Below are 5,713 nucleotides of genomic sequence, written 5' to 3' on the forward strand. Positions count from 1 at the left end.
TTGGTGCCCTTAGAAAGAGAGACAGGAGAGAGCTTTCTCTCTCTCTCCACCATATGAGAATACAGTGAGAAGGTGGCCATCTGCAAGCCAGGAAGAGAGTTCTCCCCAGGAACCGAATATACCAGCACCTTGATTTTGGACTTCCCAGCCTCCGGAGCTGTGAGAAATAAATTTCTGTGTTTAAGCCACCCAGCCTGTGGCATTTTGTTATAGCAGCCCAAGAGGACTAAGACAAAAATGGTGGGGAAAGCATCTTGGCAGTATATTGTAGTGTAATTGACATACCATAATCTGTACATATGTCAGGTGCACAATCTAATCAACTCTGACCTATGTAAACACCTGTGAATCTATCACCATAATCAAGGTAATGGAAATCTCTATCACACCCAGAAGCTTCCTTGTGCCTCTTAAGAACCTCTCCCACTGGCTCCTCCCACCTTCCCCAGGTAACCATGACCTGCTTTCCGTCACTACAGGTAAGTTTGCATTTCCTAGAATTTTATATAAATGGAATCACATAGAGTACATGGAATGTCCTCCTTTCTTGCCTGCTTTTTTTTTACTTAACACAATTATTTTGATATTCATCTCTGTTGGAGTGTGTATCAATAGTATATTTATTTTTAACGTTGATATGGATAAACCACAGTTTCTGTATACATTCATCTGTTGAAGGACATTGGGGTTGTTCCAGTCTTTGTTTATTAAAAATAAAGCTGTTATGGACATTCACATACACTTTTTTTTTTCAATTTTTTAAAATTGCAGTATAGTTGATTCACAATGTTGTGTTAATTTCTGCTGTACCACAAAGTGATTCTGCTATACATATATATACATTCTTTTTTATGTTCTTTTCCATTGTGGTTTATCATAGAATATTGAATATAGTTCCCTGTGCTATGCAATAGGACCTTGTTGCTTATCCATCCTATATATAATAGTTTGCATCTGTTCATCCCAAACTCCCAATCCCTCTCTCCCCCATCCCCCCTCCCTCTTGGCAACCACAAGTCTGTTCTCTGTGTCTGTGAGTCTGTTTCTATTTCATAGATAAGTTTATTTGTGCCATATTTTAGATTTCACATGTAAGTGATATCATATGGTATTTGTCTTTCTCTTTCTGACTTACTTCACTTTGTATGATAATCTCTAGTTGCATCCAATGTCACATACAAGTTTTTGATGGGAGAGTGCTTTCATTTCTCTTGGAGGACATTTTTTTAAATAAGTTTATTTATTTATTTTTGCCTGCGTTGGGCCTTCGTTGTTGTGCGCAACTTTCTCTAGTTGCGGTGAGCAGGGGCTACTCTTCATTGCGGTGCGCAGGCTTCTCATTGCGGTGACTTCTCTTGTTGCAGAGCATGGGTTCTGGGTGCACAGGCTTCAGTAGTTGTGGCATGCAGGCTCAGTAGTTGTGGCACACAGGCTTAGTTGCTCCGTGGCACGTGGGATTGTCCCCGACCAGGACTCAAACCCATGTCCCCTACATTAGCAGGCGGATTCTTAATCACTGCTCCACCAGGGAAGTCCGGAAAATTTTTTAATTAAAAATTTTAATTTCAATCTCCCTAACACTCTTGTCCCCTATCTGTCCAGTTCCCCTCACTCATACCCAAAATCACTGTCAATAGTTTCTCCTCTGTCATTCTTGCATTTATTTATACAGATATAAGCAATTTTCCGCACTATCTTTACACAGAAGATAGCATGTCACATGCACTGTTTTGTATCTTTTTTCACTTGACATAAATCTCAGAGCTCTTATCAGCCCATAGAAGGTTCCTCATTTTTTATATAGTAGCTGAATAGTATTCCATTTATACTTGTACTGTATTTAACCAGGTCCCTATTAAGCACCTGCGTTGTCCCTAATCCTTTGCTATTACAAACCATGCACTAATGAATAACCTTGCAGACTGTCATTTTGTACCTATGCAATTATACCTGGAGAAAGAGTTTCCCAAAGTGGAATTACTAGGTCAAAAGGGATATATATTCGTAATTTTGATGAATTTTACCAAATTGCCCTCCATGGAGTTGGGCCAGTATACACTGGCACCAACAATGAGAGACCACTTATGAGAGCACTTATTTTCTCTCAGCATTGTCAATAAATTACCTTATTAAACTTTGGAGTTTTGCCACTCTGATACGTGGAAAACGGCACCTCACATAGTTTAAATTTTCATCTGTCTTAGTATGAGATGACCTTTTCAGATGCTTAATAGCCATTTGTATTTCCTTTGCCCTATTAAAAAAATTCTTGGGTTGTTCTTTCTGTTATTTTTTTTCTTTCTGTTATTGATTTCTACTAGGCAGATTAAGTCTTTGTGATATGAATTGCAAACTTTTTTCTCAGCTTTTCATTTGTCTCTGACTTTGCTTTAAATATTTTTTGCCATACAGAAATTTTATGTGTGTATGAGAGAGAGCAAACTAATCAATTTTTAAAAATGTCTTCTAGATTGCAGGAGAAGGGATAGAATAGGAGTTTGGGATTAACAGATACACACTACTATATATAAAATAGATAACCAACAAGGACCTGCTGTATAGCACAGGGAACTATATACAATATCTTGTAATAATTTATAGTGGAAAAGAATCTGTAAAAGAATCTATATATATAAATGTATATGTATACATTTATATATACAAATGTACATGTATTCATATATATGTATCACTGAGTTACTTTTCTGTAACCTGAAACTAACACTACATTGTAAATCAACTATAATTCAATTAAAAAAATAAAGACCAGCTTTTCGAGGGTGGCGGCGAGCGTGGATAGGGCGCTATGAAGGCCTCGGGCACGCTTCGAGAATACAAGGTGGTGGGGCGCTGCCTGCCGACCCCCAAGTGCCGCACGCCGCCCCCCTATCGCATGCGGATCTTTGCGCCTAACCATGTTGTTGCCAAGTCTCGCTTCTGGTACTTTGTATCTCAGCTGAAGAAGATGAAGAAGTCTTCAGGGGAAATTGTCTACTGTGGACAGGTGTTTGAAAAATCTCCCCTGCGGGTGAAGAACTTCGGCATCTGGCTGCGCTATGACTCCCGCAGTGGCACCCACAACATGTACCGGGAGTACCGGGACCTGACCACAGCCGGTGCTGTCACCCAGTGCTACCGAGACATGGGCGCCCGGCACCGTGCCCGGGCCCACTCGATCCAGATCATGAAGGTGGAGGAGATCGCAGCCAGCAAGTGCCGCCGACCAGCAGTCAAGCAATTCTACGACTCCAAGATCAAATTCCCACTGCCCCACCGGGTCCTCCGTCGCCAGCACAAGCCACGCTTCACCACCAAGAGGCCCAACACCTTCTTTTAGATGCAGGACCTCCCTGTCCCCAGGTCTGCCCAAATAAAACTCGCTGGGAAAACAAAAAAAAAAAATAATAAAATAAAATAAAGACCAGGGCTTCCCTGGTGGCGCAGTGGTTGAGAGTCCGCCTGCCGATGCAGGGAATGCGGGTTCGTGCCCCAGTCCGGGAAGATCCCACATGCCGCGGAGCGGCTGTGCCCATGAGCCATGGCCGCTGAGCCTGCGTGTCCGGAGCCTGTGCTCCGCAACGGGAGAGGCCACAACAGTGAGAGGCCCGCGTACCGCTAAAAAAAATAAAATAAAATAAAAATAGTAATAAAATAAAAAATAAAGACCAAAAAAAAAAGGTCTTCTAGGTTTTGTCACAGAAAAGCCTTATTGCAAGATAAAATTCTCCCTTTTTTTCCCTTGCAGAACATTTATGGTTTTATTTTCATGCTTAGTTATTTGATTGAAATTACAACATCTTAATGAGTCAGTTACACCACTTCCCTAACCAATGACTTATTGTAACAGTGATTGGCTGACAGTCTGGAAACAACCTAAGTGTTCCAACATGAAGGAACAGCCATCAAGTGCAACAAGATTTCAAATTGCAAACTATTTCAAGGAAGTACTTAGTGACCTAGGAAAAATATAGGGTGTGTTAAACAAGAAATCCAAACTCTGTATCCAATAGCATTCCAATATTTCTTCCATTCCTGTTTTTTAGTTGAAGTGCAGTTAATCTACAATGTCGTGTTAGTTTCAAGTGTACAGCAAAGTGTTTCCGTTCCAATGTTTCTTTTTAAACGTGTTTATGAGAAAAGAGGCTGGCGAGAAACAGAGAAATGGACTAATAATCTCAGGCAGGGTTTCTGTGAGAACATTCATTTATTCATTAAGATAATTGTTGATGCCCAGATCACAAAAGGGAGGCAGCTCTGCATCTCTTACTGGCAGTGCCCATCACCACCAATGAAGTCACTGTGCTGAAAAATCGAACTTGAACCTAAAAAATTCTCTAGAATGTCCAAAATCCAAAATTGCAGCAATGAGGTACCTGTGGCCGTCAAGCACTTGAAACGTGGCCATTCCAAGTTGACATGTGATGTGCTCTAGATGTAAACAACACACCAGATTTGGAAGAGTTGGTTAAAAAAAAAAAGTGTTAAAATATCTAAGTTTTTAATATTCATTGCATGTTGACATCATCAAATTTTGGATATGTTAGGTTAAAATTAACTGGTCAAAATAAAGAGAAAGACAAATACCGTATGACATCACTTGTATGTGGAATCTAAAATATGACACAAAATGAACCTATCTACGAAACAGAAACAGACTCACAGACATAGAGAACAGACTTGTGGTTACCAAGGGGGAGGGGCTGGGGGAGGGAAGGATTGGGAGTTTGGGATTAGCAGATGCAAACTATTATATACAGGATGGCTAAACAACAAGGTCCTACTGTATAGCACAGGGAACTCTATTCAATATCCTGGGATAAACCATAATGGAAAAGAATATGAAAAAGAATGTATATATATGTATAATGAATCACTTTGCTGTACAGCAGTAATTAACACAACATTATAAATCAACTATATTTGGGAATTCCCTGGCGGTCCAGTGGTTAGGACTCTGTGCTTCCACTGCAGGGGGCAAGAGTTCCATCCCTTGGGGGCAAGTGGTGCAGCTAAAAAAATTTAAAAATAGATAAAGAAACAAATAAATAAATCAACTATACTTCAATACAAGTAATTATAAAAAATGATTAAAATAAATTTCATCTTCTTTGTTTTTGTGTTTAAAGTGGCTACTAGAAAAATTTAAATTGCACGTCATTCATATTTGTGGCTCACATTATATTTTTGGTTTTTTGTTTGTTTTTTTGTTTTTGCGATACGCGGGCCTCTCACTGTTGTGGCCTCTCCCGTTGCGGAGCACAGGCTCCGGACGCGCAGGCTCAGCGGCCATGGCTCACGGGCCCAGCCGCTCCGCGGCATGTGGGATCTTCCCGGACCGGGGCACGAACCCGCGTCCCCTGCATCAGCAGGTGGACTCTCAACCACTGCGCCACCAGGGAAGCCCCACATTACATTTTTATTAGACAGCATTGGTCTAGATCTAGATAACAAATTTTACAAAATATGGAAGACGGAGAACATCTTAAATGACACCACAGGTGTGCAGTCAGCTAAATCCAAACTGTGAGAGGATAAATCTTTTTCTTTCTAACAAGTAAATTGCAAATAAATAAATAAGAAATAAAAAATAAAAAGCTGGTGAGAAAATTTTTAGATCAAAAGAGATTTTAAAACATTTTGACCAAATGCAATGTATAGATATTTAAATATCTTTATTCAAAACATCTCTAAAATAATAAAACAAAAGATAACA

The 5,713-nt window shown here is 40.0% G+C and overlaps 1 pseudogene; it reads left to right on the forward strand.

The window, feature by feature from the left end:
* Nucleotides 1–2,783: 2,783 nt before the first annotated feature.
* LOC115865152 (large ribosomal subunit protein eL20 pseudogene) lies at nucleotides 2,784–3,393 on the forward strand (annotated as a pseudogene).
* The last annotated feature ends 2,320 nt before the right edge of the window (nucleotides 3,394–5,713 follow it).

The sequence above is a fragment of the Globicephala melas genome, chromosome 3 (assembly GCF_963455315.2).
Source record: "Globicephala melas chromosome 3, mGloMel1.2, whole genome shotgun sequence".
NCBI lineage: Eukaryota > Metazoa > Chordata > Mammalia > Artiodactyla > Delphinidae > Globicephala > Globicephala melas.